We start from the raw sequence: 24,232 nt of genomic DNA on the forward strand, positions 1-24,232 counted from the left end.
CATTGGTTCATTGACATTGCGGTTAACAATGTAATTAATACTACGACTGTATCCCAGCTTTCCCTTTGACCCCCCATGAGAATTTATGATGACCATTTTGGTGATTGTATCCTCAATATGTCTCTGTAGGAACTAGTTTCATTATTTAGATTAGATTCACCTATGGGAGAGCAGCATGGATAACAGAGAACTCAGCTGAGCTCTCCCCCTCCTTCCCCTCCAAACAACTTTAAAATAATGCCTCAAATTTTTAATTCTGGAGTGGCATAGCCAACAAAAGATCAAGAAGAGATATTCATCCAGCCCAAGACAACCTAGGAGGTCAGAAAAAGTAATCTGTGAGCCCATGTGGATATAGCAACAGTGGTGAGACCAGATGGTGGTGACAAAAGCAGCAGCAGCAGCAGCAGCAGCTTTGGAGCTCTCGAGAGAGATGGTAAGAGATTCTGGCAACTAGTTAGAAAAAGCTTACAGGGTACCTCTGTGACAGTACTAGACAAAGGATCAGATGTGGTTCGGCAACTCCACTGCCTAGACCCTCTTCTGGGCCATAGTTCAAGGGTGGAGAAGATCACTTTCCTTTAAGATGGAGCCGGGACCCTGAGAAGCTATATTCATTTCATACCCAAGGGATAAGGGGTACTTCTTAGGTAGGGATCAGAGTGAAGACCAGGAGAGCAGTGACCACACCTCTCCCCAGATTATACCATCTTGGGAGGACTAAACCTCCAGAATTAACTCTGAAAGCAGCAATGCAAAAAGGCCTGAAGCTTGAATCAGTGCCTCTCTATCCCCTAACCTCTCCACTGCTAGGAACAGAGCCCAACTTTAACGTAAAGTTTGAAATCAAGACATAAGGAAAATCAGCAAACAACAAAAAAGAACCTGACCACAAAAAAGTTAACAATGGAAAAAGGGAAGATCAAGATACAAACTCAGAAGACCATGAATTCAAAAAAATGAATTTCAAAGAAAAATGTGAATTGGACACAAACACAACATGAATTCCTGAAAGAACTAAAATATTATTTTTTTCAAAGTCAGAGTGGTAGAGAGAAAATTAGGTGAGGAAAAGAAAGTAAAGGAAAGAAATTATGAAAATACAACAGCTTGGTAAAAGAGGCACAATAAAATACTAAAGACCACAATTTTTTAAAAAGTAGATTTGGTGAGAAGGAAAAATAGGTACAAAAGCTCACTGAAGAAAATTAGGATTGAGCAAGTGGAAGTGAATGATTCCATGAGAAACCAAGAAACAATCAAATAAAGTTAAAAGAATGGGAAAATGGAGGAAAATGTGAAATATCTCCCTGGGAAAAAAATCTGGAAAATAGATTGAGGAAAGATAATTTAAGAATTATTGGACTACCTAAAATCTATGATTATAAAGAAACAGCAGATATTATAGTTCAAGAAATTATAAAGGAAAACTGCTCCAATATCCTAGAAGCAGAGGGTAAAAAAGAAATTGAAAGAATCCATTTTTTACCACCAAGTGAATCCCCAAGAAAGAAAGAAATCTTCAAATGAAAACTCTCAGGAATATTGTTGACAAATTCTAGAGCTAACAGGTCAAAGAGAAAATACTTAAAGAAGCCAGAAAGAAATCATTCAAATACTATAGAGCCACAGTCAGGATTGCATAAGATTTAGCAGCTACCACATTAAAGGAGCAAAAGCCTTAAAATCTGATATTCTAGAAGGTAAAAGAGGTATGATTACAACCAAGAATTAAAAGAGGAAATAGACAGTAAAACCACACCAGTGGGAACCTCAACTTTTCCCTCTCATAGCTAGATAAATCTAACCATAAAATAAGATGTCCCCAAAGCAGTATTTAGAGGGAAATTTTATATTTCTAAATACTTATATCATTAAAAGAAAGAGCAGATCAACAAATTGGGCATGCAACTAAATCAACCTAAAAAAAGAACAAATTTTAAATTCCCCAAATGGGGATTTAAATGTCAAAATAGAAATCCTGAAAATCAGAAGAGATTAATAAAATTAAAAGTTAAAAAATGATTGAACTAATAAACTAAAAGCTAGATTTTTGAAAGAATAATAAAATAGATAAACAGATTTTTAAGAAAAAAAAAAACCCAAATCACCAATCTTAAAAATGAAAAGAGTGAATGGACCACCAAAGGAGAGAAAATTAAAGCAATTATTTGGAGCTATTTTGTCCCAATAAATGCCAATAAAACTGACAATCCAAGTGAAATTGATGAATATTTACCAAAATATAAATTGCCCAGATTAACAGAATAAGAAATAGAATACTTAAATAGCCCTATCTTAGAAAAGAAATTGAACAAGCCATTTTTCAACCGGACCAAAACAGCCTCTAGTCTGAATGGTCAGAGCCAAACAGAGCAGACTAAAGACAGGAGAGCCTGGAGTCAAATAGAAGTTTGATTTCAGTGAGGGAAATAGCTTGTAATCAAGGAGGCAGATTAGACACATGTGCCAGGGCCCCACTCCCTAGTTGGGGGGACCCAAGGCAGTGAGGATGAACTTTGATTTATATACTTTTGCCTACACAAAGAATCAAATAGTGTAGTGTAGCAACAGTAGTGAGGCACAACAGCAGCAGTGAGGCAAGGTTGCCTAGTGACAAAAAGTGCATTTATAGCAGAGCTTCATGGCTGGGACTGTGAGTGTTTGCCTGAGCTCAGGGATCATCGGCTGTAGAAGGTGAGCACAAAGAATTGTTATATCTAGCTCAGGGTACAGCTTGCTTGCTGGGCCTTAGCTCTAGAAATCATGGTATCTCCTAATAGTATCCTGACATCATAAATGGACTCCCTAATTAAAAATCTCCAGTACCTGATTTGCAAGTGAATTTTACCAAACATTTAAGGGATAATTAATCCCAATACTATATAAACTATTTGAAAAAATGGATAAAGGAGGAGTCCTATCAAATTCCTTCTATGACGCAAATGTTGTGATACCTAAACGAAGAAAAGCAAAAGCAGAGGAAGAAAACTATGGACTGATTTCCTTAATGAATATTGTGCAAAATTTTTAAATAAAATACTATCAAAGATGTTACAGCCATATATCATAAAGATTATACACTATGATCAGTGGGCTTTATACTAGGAATGCAGGGCTAGTTCAGTATTAGGAAAACTACTAGCATAATTGAACATTTCAATAACAAAAACAACAAAAATCATGTGGTCATAATTGATTACATGAAACTGGGGCCCTAATTAACATTGGACAGATAGCATTAGAATGGGGACTTGAGCCTATAGCATTAGATAAGCACCTCAAACCTTCAAAGGTACCACTAGAGCCCAGAGAGGGAGATGTGGCCTAGCTCAGGGATTCATCTATGAAAGTGGGCATTGGGATAAAGAGTTTATAAGAGCTACGTTGTCATTTGTCTTTAAAAGGTGGGATGCTATTCAATATTCACCTAGTAGTTCTCTGATTCCTCCTTGTGATATGGAAAGGGTCCTGAATTCTGCCAAAAGAGTACAAACTCTGGAAGGTTCTACCATGCTAGAAAGGGTCCGTTTATGGTCTTAATAATAGACTATCTGCTCTTTGAAGACAAGGCCTGTTAAGTGTGGAAAGGATCATGATCAAAAATGTGGCAAAAATATAAACTTTCCCTCAGTTCTGTGCAGTCCCCTTCTACTTCTGCAGTGACAAAGCCAGCACAACAGAGAAGTTTGACAGAGGGCTAGTTTTTATACTATTAACTTTAATTTAGCTATAAGTACTATAAATGTAAGATTCTAGTCCAAAGTTCATGAATACTACTGAAGGAATTGAATTATATAAATCGTGACTTTCTTAAGAGGAGCAGAAGTAGATAGAAGGCAATTAAAGTTAGATGGAAGGGTGGCTCATGAGTTCTCCTTGGAGAAATAAATAAATTGACAAAGTTGATTTTATCATTTGTCCATAGGCAACAATGAAACATCATGGGACATTTTGTTTATAGCATATGGCAATACTTGATAGGTATTATCCAAAAAAAAGAACATTCATGAAAAAGATAGCTTATGATTAAAATGTCCACATCACTATCCTAGATATCCCACTGGTAATTATGTATTCCAGGGAGGTAAAAAGTAGAAAGTCCCATATACACCAAAATACTCATAGCAGCACTTTTTGTAGAAGCAATGAACCACCTATTGATTGGAGACAGACTGAACAAAATAAGTAATAATTCTGATCCTAAGAAATGACAAATATAAAGAATTCAGAGGTATATGGAAAAGCTTATATGAACTGACAAAGTAAGCAGAACCACAAAATTACATACAATGGATTACAGCAATATAAGTGGGGAAAAACAGTAACCAAAACACTATTACTTAACATTAATTATAACGAGCAAACTTGCCCTTGGAGAAGCACTGGGAAAATGCACTTTCCTCCCTTCATTGCAGAGGTGAGAGACCAAGTGGGTAGAATATTGCATATGAGGCGCTAGTTCATTTTGCTAATGTTTTTTTCTATTTTTTTTCTTTGCTACAAAGGCTGGTTGGCTGGATAAGTCAGTGGGGAGGAATATATTCAGAAATTCAAGTGACAAAAATGATTTAAAAACTTTTAGAAGAAAATAGTTTATGAAGCAACATCTCCTGCAGGAAATGATGAAAATTAAGTTCTTTTGTAACAGCATGTCAAAGTGAGACATCAAAAAAGCTGAAGGTCAGGAAGGACAAAATGACAGAGAAGTTGAAATGTAAATGCCCCAGGGGCAGAAGGACTGATGAGTATGAGTTTCAGGACTGAAGTGATCTTGCTGGATAAAGAGGTTCCTAGGGCATGACGGAAAAGGTCACAGGAGTACAATTGGATGGGAAGTTTAAAATAAAAAAAAAAAACAGTAAAAGATGTGATCAAAGAAATGTTCAATTGAAAAAATAAGATGGATAGAGTCACCTGATGAGATTGATGAATAACAGATGAACAGATCCTATTTTCTACTAGTAATCTCACAGTGTTGGGAGAAAACAAGGAAGAATACCAGCACGTAGAATGGCCCTCCTGTAGTGAATTTATGGGTGGATATGAACAAAAGTTACAAAGGATGGGTGGACAACAATGAGTTGTTAAATCTGATTCATTGGAGGGAGCATCCACCCTAAAGAGAGACATCATGGACTTATTAGAATATTTAAGTTCAGTGTTTGAGCTATTTGAACATAGAATATACAGAAAAAGTTTGTGGAGTAGGGAGGGCCTGGTCAGAGAGTAAATGCATAGAAGAATTTGAGAATCACTAATATAGAATTCTCTTTTGGGGCATGGTATAAAAATTTTAAAATAAAATAGATGTTTTATATCCTAATCTCTTAAATTCTTGAAGTGAGAGACCAAATCTGCTAGAGAAGGATAGCCAGTGATAAAAGGGCAACATTTAAAACAACTGAAGAGACCATATTGTCATTTTGAAAAGCAATAAAAAAACTCAGTAAAAATAGAATATTAAAAAATAAGCAGCCTAAAACTCAAGGGAAAAGAAGTTATGGCTTTGTAGTCTTTTTATTCTATTATGCAAAATATCATCTGCTAATTAGAGCAATTATAAATGGTAGTATCGTTATTCAAGCTTCTATTTCCAGATGGAATCATCTAAATAACTACATTTTTTCTTTCAGAACTGACTGAATTAGAATGCCTCTAAAAGAAAAGGGAAAAAAAAAAATCAGAAAAAAATGGATGCTTGCCAGCCATATTCCAAAAATAGGACTATATTATTGCCATATTTACCATGAAACTTTTCTGACATTCCCTACCATGTTCCCCAACTGCTACCTTCAAAAATTAGCTTTCCTTCTTTGGGCCTAGTCCAACCCTTTGTTAATATCCTTTATTACTTATGTTTAATTTTATATTAAAGGTATCTATGCATCTATCATATCTCATAGTATTTCAGTGTTAAGTGTTGTAAGGACAGGGCTCCTCTCTCCTCTTGGTGTTGGGAGAAGCTGGGCTCATGTCCCACTTTTGTTACTTGCTGGTTATGTGACCATGATTGGTATACTTGACCCCTTTGTGTATCAATTCCTTTCTGTAAAATGGATATAATAATACCTATAGTACCTACCTCAAAGGGATGTTGTGAAGCTCAAATAATAAATCATTTGTCAACCTTAAAGTATTACACAGGATGTCCTAAAAGTCTTAACACAACTTTAGTCATCATTTCTTTCTTTTCCTTCTCCTCCTCCTTCTCCTTTTCCTTTTACTCCTCCCAAGAGTTCAGCACAGGGTTGTACACAGGATAGGTGCCTTATAAATATGTCTTGAATTTTAAAAATTATGTTTTCAGTTGCTCCTATTTTAGAACCCAGTTTTGTGGGAAGTTAACTAATGGAAATAATTTCTGTGTCAAATTATGTAAAGGGTCATTATTACTCTGATTGGGCCATTATAATCAGTTTCTAATCCATTCATGATGACATTTAAATTCTGGTATGAATTACAGAAAATGATTATATTTAGCAAGTCAATTCTCCATTGATTAAAAAAAATCCACCCCACCACTTGCTACCCATGTAAGACTTTGATTTAACCTCTTGCAGAGTATTGTTTTCAGTGACAATATATAGAGGTTTTTCCGAATTTAAATTAATTTGTATTTTAATCCTATGAGTAGAACTTCAAGATAAAAATACTTAAGCTAGAAAAAAATTCCTGCTTGAAAAATGTATTTTTTTAACTATACAAGCACAGCGAAAAATTAGGAGTATTCTGATAGCTTTATTCAACATATAACACAACAAAAAGGCATTTGATGCATGCATAGGTTGGGCTTCATGAATGGAAACAGTTTATTGCCTAGAAGGTGAGGGTGATGGATGGGAACAGAGGGAGGGGTTTGTTGTAATGGCTTTCTACCTAAATAGAATCACAAATGTTAGGGTAGGAAGAAACTTTAGGGATGGTCAAGTCTCAATCCTTATAGACCCGGAAAGGGAAAGTGATTTGCCTAATCAATCAATCAACAAGTATTTATTAAATACTTCCTGTGTGTCAGGCATTGTGCTAGGTGGTATTTGGGTTAAGTATAAAAAAATTAACGATTCCTTGCTCTTGAGGAGCTCACATTTTAACATGTGTACGATAGAGCCAGGCCTTGAATGTCGTCATGCTTTTTCCATTTACATTCACATAGTCACATAAGTATCGATGAATTACAGCTTAGCTTCTTTTGCTTTATCCATCGTAATAAATCACTTCATTTTTTAAAGCTGGACCCAGTAGTAGATTCCCAGTCTTGTTTTTGCTTTGTCTTAGTACCCTGTCCTCTTTCTCCCAGGACTGTAGCCATGAACTACTCCCTCCAGTCCTGAGAATGGATCCCTGCTTCAGAATCACAGTCCCTGAAACTGATTGTCCTTCTCTCTCTCCTTTTGCGTCCTAGGATCCAAGACTACTTAATTGATCTCCCCTTGTTGCCCTGTTCTCTCACTTCACTCACTTGCCCAGACTTAATTTCTATCTCCTATTTCTATGACCTGCCTTTATTATCTACTCATTCCTAGGAGAGGCAGGAAGAAGGAAAAGGGAAGTAGCTGTGTTCCTCTCTGACAAATCTCTTAGCACTAGTAGAAAAAAAGTGAGGAGGGTGATTAGCGAAAATGAAGGCATGGAGTGGATATGAAAAGGAATGTTTTTGTACATATTTGCACCTTGCTTACATTGTGGGGTCACATTGTGTTTGTATAGTATATGTTACTTATGTCTGTCCTTTCTGTCTCTGTGACCTACCTATGGAGGGAATTATGTCTTTAACTTCCTTTGTCTTCAGGGTATCAAATGGACTCCATTGCACTTGGTGTGTACTTAGAAAATGATGTCAACTAACTGTCTGATACCAAAATTAACATAATCTTAAAAGCCCAAAGAATAATAACCTACTTTTAAGACAAGGAATAATTTTTAGAAAAGCATGTTTTTATAACTTTTAAGTAGTATTGTATCAACGTATCAGCTCTATTGCACTCATTTAAATGATATACTCTAATTTTTTAAATGTATAACAAATGAGATAGAGTTTTAAAAAAAATCTAGTAATCTGTGGTCTCACTAATATAATTACTCCTTCCACAATTTAGATTGCCAACCATTCATGCCTTCCCATCTTAAATGAATTTTGTCAACATCCCTCCACAAATCCTCTACATACAGTCTATACCAATGCCTTGACAGACTTAACTAAGTTGTTTAATATTTCAATTTCATATTTCAATATGGCACTGTATCTGTCCATATCTTAAACTCAATGTCAATTCATGGCTAGACCACTTCCTTTTTAAGCCATACATATCCTTGATACTGTCATTCACATAATTTCTTGTATCTAAATCATAGGTAGTATTTTATTCAAATGACACAATGGTATTTCATGATTTGTAACCATAGAATATCTATCTATCTATCTATATATATGTAGTACTCCCTTTGAGCTACTCCTCAAGCCACACTTGCAATTGTGGTTTGGGTTTATTGAAGGGTAACTGCTACTTAAAACTCTAGAGGTAACCTTGCTATTACCTATTCCTCCTACTGGGGCTTATGAGTCTATTTTTCTTTAACAATTAGTACGTTTAATTAGCTTCTGGAAAAAAGCATTTATCACAATAGTATAGTAAGAAGAGTTGGTACAAAACCTTTTCAAAATCAAAAACCTGGAGTATATTGTCACAAATGTACATAGCATCCATTGGAAGAGTGGGTTCAAAGGACATTGGTGTGGTAGCTTTGACTCTGCTGTCCTCCTCTGGTTGTATACCCAGATCTTCCTTGTCACCAAAGTAATATTCTATAGCCTCAGTTCTTTTATGATGCTTACTCATCTTCCCAGCCAAACACTTGACTTTGTAACTCTGTTGTGGTAGAACTCTGCTTACAGTGGGGGTGTGTGTACTGTTCCAGGCTTCAGGGATTTTGTACCAGCTGCTTGATTCCCTATTATCTGTGGGCCCAGAGCTTTGGAAGCAGTCAGACATACACTTCGCTTTCATCCAGGTCCCACAGAGTTTTCCCACTGACCTTTTTGGCGTTTGTGGGTTGAGAAGTCTGGAAACCACCACAGCTGCCAATGATTCAGTTCCGTGAGGCCTGCTCTGGGCTGTCTGTGCCTGTGCTGCCCTTGTTGGAATATGCCTGTCGACTTTCTATGCTGCCTTGGGCTGGGGATTTGCTTTGTGGGTTCTGTAGCTTTAGAATTTGTTTAGAGTTATTTTGGGGGAGAGCTCAGGGAAGGCCCTGCTCTTACTCTGCCATCTTGGCTCCTCCCCCTGCCCCCAAGTACATTGAACTGAAGCATACATGTAACCTATGCAGTTGGCAAAGAGTAACTCACAACTCCTGTCCAGAAGTCCTTTATTTTTTTGTTGAATCCTCCTCACACAGTTCCCCTATATATGCAATATCTCTACTGGGCAGACCTCTCAGCTGGGCTCACAGGGTCTGCTTCTTTCTGAAGTCCCTATCTGGCATCTCCTTTACTATTGGGGGTGCATGTGTGTGAATCTCCTTGAAGCTGCCTTCTTTCTTGGGTGCCTATATCTTTACATCCATCTCTGTCTGTAGCTGTATATCTCTGCTGTAGATGGTTATACTTTCTTCTCCTACCCCAGTAGTATTAGTGACATGGTCCATGGTGAAGAAATGGGAGGGAAAAGGGACCACTTGTCTCCAAGTGGTATTCCTTTTCAGAGGCCTGGTCTTCCTTTACTTCTGGCTTCATATCTCAACCCATAATTGATGAAATTCATCCAGTTATTCCAAGCCCCCAAAAGTGTGGTTAGCCAATCATGCTACTCACCTCTTGACCCAAAGAGGTTTTACATATCTTAAAGGGATCATAAAACATAGACATCTTGTTTTCACATTAAAATCTTATCATATAGGATTATTTTGTGGTATTGTTGGAAAATCCCTTAACACTGACTTTATACTATGATTATATTCTGGGCCTTCTGCGATCATATTAATTGAAATGAGAAGGGAAAGTCTCTCTCTTACATACAGATAATAAAGGGGGAATAAAACTGAAACTCTAAAAATTCACTTCTCAAAATATTTCTAGCACCTGAATATCAGTAGATAATTTTTAGATTCCCCTGCTTTGATTACGAAAAAAGATTCTCTGTGTTAATTTTCTCATTTACATTGTTAATTCCATTTTCATTTTATATTTGATCTTATTTGCATACATCGCCATAAACAAAAATGCAGAACAAGAAAACTATCTCCATTCAGTTTATGAATGCCATTCATGATTTTTTTTATTCTAATCAACAGATCAAATATGATTATATGGCAATAATTATGCGTTAGCCAACATTCGATGTTGGCAAACTAGATGTTATGCAGCAGCAAATTTCAGGTAGATTTATCATGGATGAAAGGAGAGCTCTATTTTATGTAGAACTAATTATAGATAATGCCAACTAGAAAATATTTTATCCTTCGGTAATCATTTGGGGTTGTAATAGGTTTATCCTCATTTATTGAATTTAATAATCCTTGTGAGAACTGGAAGACAAAAAGAACTTCTGTACGATTCTGTACAAAACATAATGAATACAAAATATTTTCACACTGTCAGTTACAGAATTAGTATTACTTTGTAGAACTGAGAGATCCAGGTGCTATCATCTCTAAGCCTCTGACTGAATATTCTACAACTAATACTTTCTTATTATTTCCCTTAATAACAAGTAATTTATTTAATTTACAAGTGAACAAAATATAGATTGACCTGTTTAAGGACACATAAAATAAAGTCTAATTTAATTTAGCCACCTTATACTTTAGTTTTAACCACACCTATATCTCAATTTTGCATTATTGATTTTTCTAGTTATTTCTTTCCCTATGTTTTTCTTCTCTGTTGGTCAAGCACAATGCCCTTTTCTCTCCTCCTTTTCAACTAGTCCTACTAGTTCAACTAGTCTCCTCCACAATGTACCTGTCTCCCTGTGTACATTTCAAAAGAAGTCAATTAATGACCTCCCTGATGTCATTCTATTGCTGTTGTTCAGGACTGCTACACTTATCACCCCCTCCCCTGCATTTCTGTTGTCTGGAATGTTTGAGAAGCAAATGTCTTCAGGTCTAGATTTCTTTCTAAGAATGTTTCAAATGCCCATTTATTATTAAACATTCAAATTTTTTTCCTTATGGTTAAGTTTTGATTTGCAGAGTAGGTCACCTTGCTGCTCTTCAGAACACATTATTCCAGTCCCTCAGCATTTTTTGGTGGATGCAAAATAGCTTGGTGTTAGTTGAATTTCCTTTCCTTTCCTTTGTATTAGAGCTTCTTTTTCTGAATCACTCCTAGAATTTGTAGTTTCTCAATGCAATTATTAAATTTAACCACTATGTTTTTTGAAGTTTGTAGCTATGGGGTTTTTTTTGGAGGGGGGAGGGTGACCTATGGATTCTTTCATTTGGTACTATGTTTTCTGTATTCAGAAGTTCTGAGCAGTTTTCTTCTATTATTTCTTACATTATGGTGTTCAGAGCTTTTGACTTGAGTTCATTTGGAAAACTTAAGATCCTTAAGTTGTCACTATGTGTCCTATCTTTGAGATAAATATATTTTGCTTATATGGAGAGCACGTTTTCTTTTAATGTTATTGTTTTTCTTCTCTTCTTTCAGATTATCTTTCACTTCTATAGAAGTATTTGTATTCCTAATCAGTTGTCCTTTATTTTTTATTTTTGGTGAGACTTGTTACTATAAATGCAAGTTTATCCATTTTGCCAATTATTTTTGCTATGTAGCACAAAAATTCTGTTTTCATGATTTCCATGTATCTTTTAAACCACCCAGGAATAGTATGTTGTGATTCCATGCTTTCCTCAGAGTTTACAGGGTCCTCTGCACTTCATCATGTGTTTTGCAGTATTTTGTTGTGCAGTATTTATTCATAAATGCTTGAACCTGTTTACTACATCTGAAGGCCTTATTTCCTTGTACTATTAATGTCTTCCCTGTTGGTTTACCTGCTTATTTTGAAGACCTTGGAGTTTTCTTCTTCCTGAGATCTTTGGCAAATTCAGGCTTTTCCCCTATATTTCCCCCTATTTTTCATTTTTTGATTCTCTCCCCTCTGATGGTAGTTTTTCTGAGGACTGTATTTCAAAGCATCTCAGCCTCTTCCCACATGGTTCATCAACCCAGGTCTCTGCACCAAGTGATTTTTGGAGGACAGAACTGGCCCCAGCCAGATGCTGGACTTTTCCCCTCAAGTTTAGTGTAGTGCCATACAGCACCTTACACATGGTAACATCCTGGTCCTTCTGTTCCTCATTTCTTTGACCCAGTGGTACAAAGCACAGCCATTCTGCTACTGTAGAAAGCTGGGCAAATTTCTTCCATTTGTGGCTTGGATGTCCATAGCACTGGGAAGAGCTAGAAGTCAGGGTGTTGAGTTGACCTCTGTTACAAGTCTAGATACTTGTTCTATCCTGTTCTCTGTGTTCCTCTATTCTCCTATTGTAACATAGAATGCTGCCACTTGGCAATTAAAAAAATTCAACAAATTTGTACAAAGCTAGAAAGAGGCGATAAAATTCAGGATGTAGCATTGCATTCTGTTTCCAGTTGGGTTGGCTTGTGCAATCTAGTCCTCAGGGAAACCACCACCAGGAATGTACTAGGTGATGGGGAAGAGTGTATTGAATAAGTTCAAGTTAAGCTTTATTTCATGAAATTCTTATCTTCTTTGGTTTCTTGGTGTTCTAGACTATAATAATTTCTGTTTAGGAGAAGTTTGAAAGGTCGTGAGGGGAAGGAAAAATATCTAGTCTTATATCTTGTTGGTCCTGTGACCTGGAATAGCTAAGGTTCATATATGACTTTAAGATTTGCATTTTGCAAATATCACATTTGATCCTCAAAGCAATCCTGATAGGCAAGTGCTATTAGTTTTCCTATTTTGCAAATGAGGAAACTGAGACCAAGAAAGGCTAAATGACTTGCCCAGGGTCACAAGGCTAGTAAGTGTCTGAGATGTAAACTCAAGTCTTCCTGACTTCAGATGTATCATTCTATGCATTGCACCACTCAGTAAATTGGTGCAGATGTCTTTTTTTTTTTTTTTGGTAGCTCAAGAGAGAGTTTTAGGACAAATAAAAAAAGTACTACTTTCCACAGAGATTAATAAAGATGTATAACCCACTGCCCTAGGAATAGAATAAGCTAAAAAATAGGATTTTAAGAAAGGCTTAGGAAAATTCAGAGCGGTAATTGTTTTATGAATTATAAAGGAACTCTGGGGTTATACTTACCTACAAAACATCCCTTAATACTGCTGTCAGACATTATATTAACGTACATAGACTGAAAGTCTGACCCAGTTCAATATTTCACATGTATTTTATGTTCTTTGCAAAAGTCTTATTGCCATTTTTTTTGTTTACTTTTTCTGCAGTTAATTTTTGCTTAGCTGGGACTGGATGGGGTAGAAGAAGGGGTGCATGCATGCGTGTGTGTGTGTGTATACACATACACGTGCATATATATGCACATATATATAATGTGTGTCTATGTATATATATATATATATATATGTATGTATATGATTCTGTAAGCTGGCAACTCTGCAACCTATCCAGCATGCTATATAACTGTTAATCTCCTTTTAAAAATATCCATAGGAAGAAAAGTTACTAAATTGTCCATGTTCTTTGTCTCAGAGATTATATAACTCAGTACCTAAAGGAGGCAGCAAGAAAGGGGGGAAGGGAAAGGGAGCAAACTTTTATATAGTGCTCACTATATTCCAGACACTGTGCTAAACTTAAACATTAACTCATTTAACCCTCATAACATTTTTGTGAGGTAGATGTTATTATTATCCCCATTTTACAGCTGAGGAAACTGAAGCCAACAGAGGCTAAATGATTTGCCTAGAGTCACACAGCTAATAAATCTCTGAAGCTAGGAGTCAGAGTCAAAGAAAGGGCAAGGACTCACCTGAGCTCTTCCAAATTTCCCACCAAACAACTTTAAATAACACCTCAAAACAAATTATGAAGTGGCAGAATCCACAAAAGGACAGGGTGAAATAATTCTCCAGCGCAAAAGCTTAGAAGGTTTGTGAGAAAGGTCTGTCACAGTGGGGTGAGACTGGAGTGCAGTCCAGAACAGACTGCAGCCCCAGCCACAGCACAGGAAACCAGCTACAGGCCTCAGGGGCAACTGAGTCAGCAGCTGACTCAGCTGTTTCCTGAGCCCTTAGCCCACAGACGGTAAGGGGATTGGACAACTGGACAGAGGGAGATTATAGGAGTCCCATTGCTGGCATTAGGTGCAGGGCTCTGTTGCATTACCCATACTCTGTTGTATTCCTGTGTTGCAGTCACAGGGTAAGGAGGAGTACTAGTACATCAGAACTTGTGGCCACAAGGGAGCAGGGACCTTGACCACAATTTTAAGGCAAAAAAGAGTGCTTGTGGTTGCTCACAGACTAGAGTACAGGCAAGGAGAAAAGTAAATATGCTTCTCCTTAGATCATACCATCTTGGAAGAACCAAAAGCTTCCAGACCCCCAGAATAGCTTTGAAAATAGCTGCACAAAAACCTGGACCTTAGGAAAGTGTCCCCTCCACCCTGGGAGCAGAACCCAACTTTAATATAAAGCTAAAAGTCAGGAAATAGGTTGGAGAAATGAGCAAACAACAAAAAAAGATCCTGACCATAGAAAGTTGCTGTGGTGACAGGGAAGACCAAAACAGAAATCCAGAAGACAACAGCCAAAACTGCTACATCCAAAGCCTCAAAGGAAAATGTGAATTGGTCTCAGACCCCAAAAGAATTCCTGGAAGAGCTCAAAAAGGATTTTAAAAATCAAAAAAGAAGGGTAGGAAAAAAAGTTAGGAAAAAAAGGAGAGTGATTCAAGAAAATATTGGAGAAAGAGTTAACAGCTTGGTAAAGGAGACGCAGAAAAATACTGAAGAAAACAACAGCTTAAAAAACAAAATAGACCAAATGGTAAAAGATACGCAAAATTCACTGAAGAGGAAAATGCCTTAAAAAGCAAAACTGAATAAATGGAAAAAGATATACAAAAATTCACTGAAGAAAAGAACTCCTTAAAATGTAAAATTGGCCAAATGGAAAAGGAGGTACAAAAGATCACTTAAGAAAGTAATTCTTAAAAAATTAGAATTGGGCAAATGGTATCTAATAACTCCATGAGACATCAAGAAGCAATAAGACAAAATAAAAAGAACAAAAAAATAGAAGAAAATGTGAAATATTGTATTAAAATTAAAGAGTGAATTAATGGAAAGAGAAATGTACCGGGAGAAGGGGGAAGAGAAAGGTAGGATGGGGTAAATTATCTCACATAAAAGAGGCATGAAAGAGCTTTTCCAGTGGAGGTGGATATGGGGGAGGTAGGGAAGAGCACTTGAACCTTACTCTCATTGGAACTGGGTATACTCAGTTAGGTGTAGAAATCTATCCTACCCTACAGAGAAAGGGATAAGAGAAGCAGAGAGCTGATAAAAGGGACAGCAGATTGGGGGAGTCAGTAGTCAGAGGCAAAACACTTTTGAGAATGGATAAGATGAAAGGGATAGTAGGATAACTAGGAGGAAAATAGAATGGAGGGAAATACAGTTAGTAATCATATGAAATATGATAATTTATAATAAAATCATAACTGAAAATTTTTATGCAAATATCTTGATTTATACAAATATATAGAGAACTGAGTCAAATTTCTAAATTTCCCCATTGATAAATGGTCAAAGGATATTAACAGGCAGTTTTCAGACAAAGTAATTAAAGCTATCTGTAGTCATATGAAAAGATGCTCTAAATCACTATTGATTAGAGAATTAAAACAACTCTGAGCAACCATACACCTACCAGACTGACTTATATGACAGAAAAGAAAAATGTCAAATGTTAGAAGGGATGTGGCAAAATTGAGACACTCTAGGTAGAGCTGTGTAGAGTCTACCATTGGACTATCACATTCCAGCTCTACCAGAATTCAGCCATTCTGAAGAGCAATTTGGAGCTATGCCCAAAGGACTGTAAAATCATGCATATCCTTTGATCCAGCAGTATTGCTACTAGTCTATACCCCAGAGAGATAAAATCAAAGAAGAAAAGGTACCTATATGTACAAAAATATTAGTAGCAGCTCTTTTAGGGATGGCAAAGAATTGGAAATTGAAGGGATGCCCATCAGTTGAGGAAGGGCTGATGAAGTTGTAGCATATGATTGTGATGGAATACTATTGTGCTATAAGCAATGATGAGCAGGATATTCTCAGAAAAACCTGTAAAGACATACATGAACTGATGCAAGGTGAAGTGAGCAGAACCTGGAGCACAGTGTACACAGTAATAGCAATATCATATGATGATCAGCTATGAATGACAACTATTCTAAGTAATAAAACGATTGAAGACAGTTCTGAAGGACTTATGAAAAATGCTTTCTAGCTCCAGAGAAAAGAACCAATGGAGTCTGAATGTAGATCAAAGCATACTTTTTTCTAAACTTTATTTTTCCTATTTTATTTTGGTTTTGGTCTGTTTTCTTCACAACATGACTGATATGGAAATATGTTTTGCATGATTGCACATGTATATGTCCTATATAAAATTGCTTACCTTGTCAATGAGGGAGGAGAGGAGAGAATTTGGAACTGAAAATTTTAAAAGGCAAATATTAAAAATTGGTTTTACATGTAATTTGGGAAAAATAAAATATTAAGAATGAAAAATGATGCCTGAAGCCAGATTTAAACTCAGGTCTTCCTGACTTCAGGCTCAGTGCTCTATCAAAACTTTTATGTACAAAAATATTTGTAGCCACATTATATGTAACACTCAAAAGCTTAAGGCAAAATATGTATTCAGAAATAGAAAATAGCAGAGCAAATTATGGCCAATGGATGTAATGATATTAATGCACCACAAAGAATGGTGATTGTGAAACATTTAAGGAAACATGGGAAGACTTGCATGAGCTGATGCAGAATGAAAGAAACAAAGTAAAAATATACATATATATACACAACATCTACAGTAATGTAAATAATGTCACCATTGAGAGACAACAAAGCTCTGGTTGTACAGAACAGTCAAGTTCTGTGTTAATGTCTCTCTGTGCTCATTGCCTCCACTTCTGCACCTCCGTATCACTTCTCCATTCTGACACTGTGACTTGTGACCCCATTAATCAAATGAAATTTTCTCCAAGGTTATAAATGGTATTCTAAATTAAGCTAACTCCAATAGCATTTTCTCATTCATCTTGACTTGCTAACTTTTGACACTACCAACTACTTGCTCCTCTTAGATTCTTCCTCTTCCCTAGATTTTTATGCCATCACACTCCATGGGTTCTTCCTCCTGTCCAATCATCCCATCCCATCATCTTTGTTGGATTATCATTCATGTCCTACACCCTTTGCTAGGGTGTAACTCAGTGTTCTGCCCTGGGCTTTCTTCTCTTCTCTCTTTATTATACCTTTTTGCTTAGCTACCTTACCAGATCCCATGGGTTCAATTTTCATCTTTATACGGATGACCTCCAAATCTACATTCAGCTATCACCAGAATTTCAAGGAGCAATGATAACTGTATAAATATAATATTACACTTTGTGGCCTCAAACAATAAAACTGTATGCTGTGTATTTAGAAATGGCTATGACCTATCTTATTCTAGTAGAGTTCATTTCAGTGCAAAATAGTAAAAGAAATAATATAGGATTAGAGTCGAGAGTTGTAAGAATTTATTCCTTAAACAACTATGATTTGATTTCTCTGTCTTATGTGCTCACATGATCTGAGACACAAAAAGAAGCTGTCTCCCTCTGTCTTCCTCCATAGGTTGCAATTTAATGCACTCGCTATAAGTAACTTTTTGTATTCCTATGTAAGGGAAGATTAGAGAAGAGATAGCATTGCTGTTCGAGGAGACTAGAACAAGGATGATTGGCAAGAAAGGCAGAGACATTTAACTCTTTCACTCTTTGTTTCTCCATCAAGAAGAATGAAATTATCCTAAATGGCACCTAAAACCATAGGTGAAGAATTCCAATCACTTTAAAGAATCAGAACCAGTTATAAGAACTGTTCAAAAACTTATTTAAGAAGGTTCAGAAGGGGAACTGGGCAAGCAGAATGATTTGCTATTATCATGTTAAACTTAATTTATGCCTTAATATATAATCTCCAAATTCTTTTGTGTATGGCGAAATATTCACATTTAGTTTGCCAAGTTCATAATGAAAAAAAGAGTAGAAATGGAGAATCTTGCTTAATGCAGATGGAAGAGTAGAAGTAGGATACTATGGCAGTATGATGAACCCATGGTTCAGTATGGGAGAAAGTTAAATATTAGTTAGGTTAGGATTTCCTGAGGTCAGTGTTCATTGTTTCCATTGGATTGATTCTTATAGAAGACAAGATTAATCATGGGAAAAGAATAAAACAAAAGGAAAGAAAGTTTCAGTATAAGTCAACAAGAATTAGTATAGTGCCTAGCACATAGTATGTGTTTAATAAAAGCTTGTTGACCAAGCATAAGCAACACAAAGAAAGGCACAAACAATCCTCAGTGTCAAGGAGCTCTCAGTCTAAAGAGGTAGACAAAAAACTATGTATAAACAAGATATATACAAGACAATTTGAGACAGTCATAAAAAGGAGGCACTATCACATACAGAGGCCATAAAAATTATAGAAGGTGAGCTTTTAAATGAGACTTGAAGCCATGGAGGTCAGGAGATGAGGATGGAGACAATTCCAGGCTTGGGGGTCTGTTAGTGAAAATGCAGTCAGGACATTCAAAGAACAAGAAGCCACTGTCATTGGATTTCAGCGAAGGGGAATAACATGTAAGAAGACTGTAAAAATAGGAAGGGACTGGATTATGAAGGGCTTCAAAAGCCAAAGGGAGGATTTTATATTGGATCCTGGAAGTAATATCTCCCTATTCAATCAGCAGAGATTATTGAATAGGAGAATGACATGGTCAGATCAATAATCAATTTGACAGCTGGGTTCATGATGGATTAGAGTAAGGATTAGCCTGGAGGCAAGGAGATCAACTAGAATGCTGTTCTAATAGTCTGGCCATGGGATGATAATGGCCTGCATAATGATATGCAGATGAAAATGGTGGTGACTGTGTTAGAGGTGAAAAGGGGACCAGAGATGTTAAGACTTCCAATAAAACTTGGCAGCTGATTGAATGGATGGTGGGGGTGGTTAGAGAGAGTGAGAAGGTGAGGATGACATACCTGGGTTATGAGTCTGGGCGACTAGATGGTAGTGCTTTCAGAATACTTTCTAATTTTTCCTCACACCCTCTACCTCCATATGGGATCATAACCCATAATTTAAGCACTGAAGGGGTCTTGATGGAAAAAGTTTAAGAAACCCTGTGCCTCTATCAAGATTAATCACTAAGTCTATTGATATTTTTTAAAATATCTCTTAACAAAATGTACTCATTCATCCCTTTCATTTCTGACCTTGACTAAGTAATCTTTTCACTAGACTGAGTCAGGTCTTCATCATCTCATGCCTAAATTATTGTAATAACAATAACTGATTCCTCTGTCTCTGCTCTCTCCTTGATCTTTTCCACCTAAGTAAACCAGCATATTGATGACAGATAAATCTTTCTTTTCCTTTTCTTTTGAAAAGGATAAAGCATGTTTGTTAAAGTAAATATCTTGGCATATAGCATTACTTCATCACGATATAAAGTTAGGCTTGGTTTCTTGAAGCTATGTCAGAAAAGTTCAGTGAGGCTAGAAAGGCTTTGAGTGTCAATGAAGCTTGTGTCTTTTGTCTGGGGACCAGCCGAGATTGCATAGAGAAGCTAATCATCAGTGGTCTTGTTGTCAGATAACAAATTTTAAAAATCATAACAGTCCACAAAGACTGTAGGTGCTGAGATGTAGAAGGGATTGTTGTTATTCAGTCGTGTTGACACTACATAACTCCATGGACATTGTCCATGGGGTTTTCTTGGCAAAGATAATAGAGGGATTTGCCATTTCCTTCTCCAGTGAGTCTCCATTTTACAGATTAGGAACTGAGGCAACTAGAGGTTAAGCAACTTGCCCAGGGTCACACATCTAGTAATTATTTAAGTCCAGATTTGTACTCGGATTTTCCTATCTTTAGGCCCAGTGTTCTGTCCACTGTACCATCTAACTGTCCTTTGTAGAAGGTATAGTAAACTGCATTAGTGGAGGGAATGAAACCCTTAGGGATGAAATCATGCATCCTTGAAGTTTATCTAGTATTGTTTGATGATGTGTTTCTTGATCTGAATATGTGACTGTTTTAGGTTTATGGGGCTAATTACAAGTGTAGTTTAGAAGTTGTTCTCCCAACCCTGGGATCACTCTCTCTGGTAGCTCACTTTCCCCAACCTGTATTCAAGCTGACAGGCTGGGGTTTCCAGAGGTAATGGCTACAACTAATTTCAGAGTTCTAAGGGTAATATGGTGTGTATGTGTGTGAGTGTGGGGGTGCTACACTCATATTACTGTAGCCTCTGAGCCCTTACCAATCCCATTAACAAATCAACTAGTTGATTCAATTAACTATTTTATTCCTTTTTTTTTTTTTTTTTTAAGAAATTGGGTCTTCCTACCTAACCTGGAAGTATAGTTACCACCTATGAGGCTAATCCCATTGTTTATAACCAGGAGAGCTTTGCCCTGCTCCATTTCTGACCTATATGGGTTTTTCCCTCCTTAGACAGTCTGTTCCCCCCAACCCCTGGGGTCTAATAAGATTGGCTATTGGACTTAATACCTACAATCAATCTTCTTTTTAACCTACTGCAGCTCAGAACTCCTACACACAAGCAACATATCAGCCTCAGCCTTCTCTAGTAGCCTTAGCCTTCTCCAGGGATTATAGGTATGAGGGAACCATCCCTAGCCTTGAATTAGTTCTTTTTCTTTTTTCCTTCTTTTTTCTTTATTTTTAATAGTATTTTCCCCAATTCCATGTCAAGACAATTTTTAGCATTCATTTTTATAAGATTTTGAGTTCCAAATTTTTCTCCCTCTCTCTTTTCCCCCTTCTGAAAATGGTAGGCAGTTTGATATTGGTTATACACGTGCTATCATGTAAAACATATTTTCATATTATTCACAATTGTGAAAGAAGAAACAGATGAAAAGGAAAAATACAGTGAAAAAAATAAAGTGGAAAAATATGCTTCGAACTTTCAATTAATTTCTTTTTTTTTTGAACAACACATTTCTCATTTTTATTTCAACATTTAACATATTCACAGATGGAACATTATATTCTCCATGGCAGACAGTACCAAAGAATACAGACATTCCACAATGGTTAACAAACTGATTTTAGTTACCAGAATTATACATTTGTAATCTGTGAATTTTTACCCCCTAGAGATAGCATTCTCATCGTGTTTTATCCAAACAATTTTTCAGTTCTGAGTATTTTGCTGGCTTCATTTCCATTGGAAGAAATAACTGAAAAGAAGTACATTGTACTGGCATACACAGTTGTATTTATATTTTCCATTGATGATTTTTCACCCTATTAGCATAGATATAAAGTATACTGTATACACCAATGATAAACTATTAGACCAGTGTCGATCATTAACTATATATCATGTAGAATATTCAACCAGTCAATGGACTTAAATATTTTATTCAAAGACTTTATTCTGGATCACCAAATTCCAAATATGGTTTCTGAGCTGTCAATCTACCACACTGCTCTACTCAACTCTTGATTCTTTTGAACACTGAATTTTATTAATATTGGTTAGCTGTAATTTTTATGGATTAAATACTAAATCTTAAACCACCAAATACAACGCACAGCTATCGAGGAACAACATTGCCTAACAACTCGGTAAAACAGATAATGTGCATTACTCACATGCCACATGTTTGTTTTTAGCTTTTTGGAGCTATTCAAACACTTTTTCCAGACTACAAGGAACACTTCAGAAATTTGCTTACAACTGCATACAACCTCTTACATTTTGGAATAAGGCTACAAAGATATTTCTGTCCTTCCTCACCAGTGAAAAAACTTCTATTTTTTTCTAAATATCCTTAGAGCTTTTATATAAATACTCCTTTAAGGCTTACAAAGTACTTTCCTCACAGCTAGAACCAGTTCACCAGAAGTGAACTATTATCATCTCCATTTCACAGACTAGAAAACTGATGTACAAAGATGTGACTTGCCCATGGCGTCAGCCCAAAATCTGTAAGATTATAGATTTAGATCATAGATTTAGAAGGATTTTATAGGTCATCATCTAGTCCAGTTCCCTCATTTTACAGATAAGAAAAGTAACTCTGCATCTAGCATTTTCCCCATAACATGCTACTGCTTCTTCTATTTAAAAAAAGACTGAACATCATCACAACATCTTTAAGAGCTGACAAAGTACATAGATTTCTCTAAAAGATATTTTGTACTTATAAAGCATAAAAGGACAATGCATCAGAGAATTTTTTGTTGCATTAATAATAGGTTTGCACACTGGAGTATTAGTGCAATTTACCGAGCCCTAAATATCAATACATCAGTTCTTTAAGTATCATACTTACTTCCAAGGTCAAATTTTACTTGTCAAGAGATTTTCATTTGAAGAATAATGAATAAGGTAATGCTTCCCTTTGACTTGTCCCAACACCCTAACCCACACAAACAATAATAAAAATTAACTATGTCCTGAATACTAAGTGGGTGTATTTGATGTGTCATTTTAACAGATAACAAGTTATGACTAATATTGATGCAACTACTTATACATATAAATATTTTAACAAGCTGTTCAACACCTAAGTTACTGATGGATTTCAGCATCATCTTCACCATGGCACAGTATATTAATGCGTTAGCTTTATCCTTTTAATGCTTTGAAATACACCATCTCATTATTCCCTACCAACCAAACTCAAGTCCTTTGTTTTAACTCACTCCTGTTAGTCAGAAAGGAACAATGCTTTTAAATCACATTTCAGATAAGTTAAGAGGGTAAAATGCTTCTCTCAAAAACTGGGCAAAATTTCGGTGTAGAGGAATACAATTTGAATCTTTTGGTCTATATCATGGGTACTATTATATATCAAGAATTTCCTTATTTCCTTAAAGTATTTACTTAATCAAAATGTAATGCAAGATATAAGAATTAATCTAAAAAGTACAAAATCTCACTTAAAAAGAGTAACTTTCAGTTATAAATCAGTAACTATATTCATTGGCAGCTTAAAATTAAGCTACTGACTATTCTATTATAAAATGTTTTCTGGATTGCAAATCAAACGAACACATTTAATAGGAAGGGTGGAGTTCTTAGGCATTTGCAGAGAACCAATGAAACACTGTCAAATATCTAAGCTGACTGACAGCAGTAGTCATTTGGGGTTTGCTACCAAATCCAAATCCACTTTGTTAACAAGAATTTATTCTTAAAAGGCTTTCAAGAAACAATATATATGGGTAAATCATAATCACATAGTTATATGAATTGATCTTAAAGTGCCACCATAGTAAAAGAATCTCATTTTTCAGTCCTACCTGAATGTATATTTTATTCTAAAAATGTGATCAAGCTTGGATCATTCAAAATATAAGTATTCTTATCCCTACCTGCCTTTGATCTAAAGCTGTATGACCATGAGTCTTCCCATTTTTTCTAACTACTCAGTTACATTTTCCTTTAACACACACAAGACTGTCACAAGTATTGCATGGTTCCACACACACCTCTATCAATGCCTTCTTCAGATCTTATATTATTATGTCTGTTATCAAAGTGTTCGTGCATTTTCTGTGTCACCATTTCTGTGCCTCCTTCTTTAGATACAATATAGTAAAGGAGCTAAAAACTAAGTGTAGGTCAATCAAATCCACATAGGTGCACGTTGGCATTTAAATGCATGGCCAAAACAGTTTCATTCCCAACAGACTAATGTGGGAGAAACTATAGAAAACAAGTATCAGCCCATTCTTATAAAAGTTCACTATAATAATATAGAAACATGATTAAGCATAATGACTTCTCTGACAACAAATTTAATATACTATCATATTCTCAGATGGCAAAGTCTGTATACGATCCATACTCTCCGTATCTAAAAATAAAACGTTAGGACCAGTAAACTTTCTGGATTTTTATTAAATCCTAATCTGAGGCAATTTAACAATAATATCTGATTTTACAAACAC

General features: G+C 36.0%; 1 long non-coding RNA gene across 1 annotated transcript in view; it reads left to right on the top strand.

Annotated features, from left to right (window-relative positions):
* The first annotated feature begins 2,636 nt into the window (after window positions 1-2,636).
* Window positions 2,637-24,232, top strand: part of LOC140523679 (uncharacterized) — a 34,981-nt gene continuing 13,385 nt past the window's right edge. Inside the window, exon 1 of the long non-coding RNA XR_011973439.1 lies at window positions 2,637-2,697. This is a non-coding gene — a long non-coding RNA (uncharacterized lncRNA). The remainder of the gene's footprint in view (window positions 2,698-24,232) is intronic.

Source organism: Notamacropus eugenii, chromosome 2, assembly GCF_028372415.1.
Source record: "Notamacropus eugenii isolate mMacEug1 chromosome 2, mMacEug1.pri_v2, whole genome shotgun sequence".
Lineage (NCBI taxonomy): Eukaryota > Metazoa > Chordata > Mammalia > Diprotodontia > Macropodidae > Notamacropus > Notamacropus eugenii.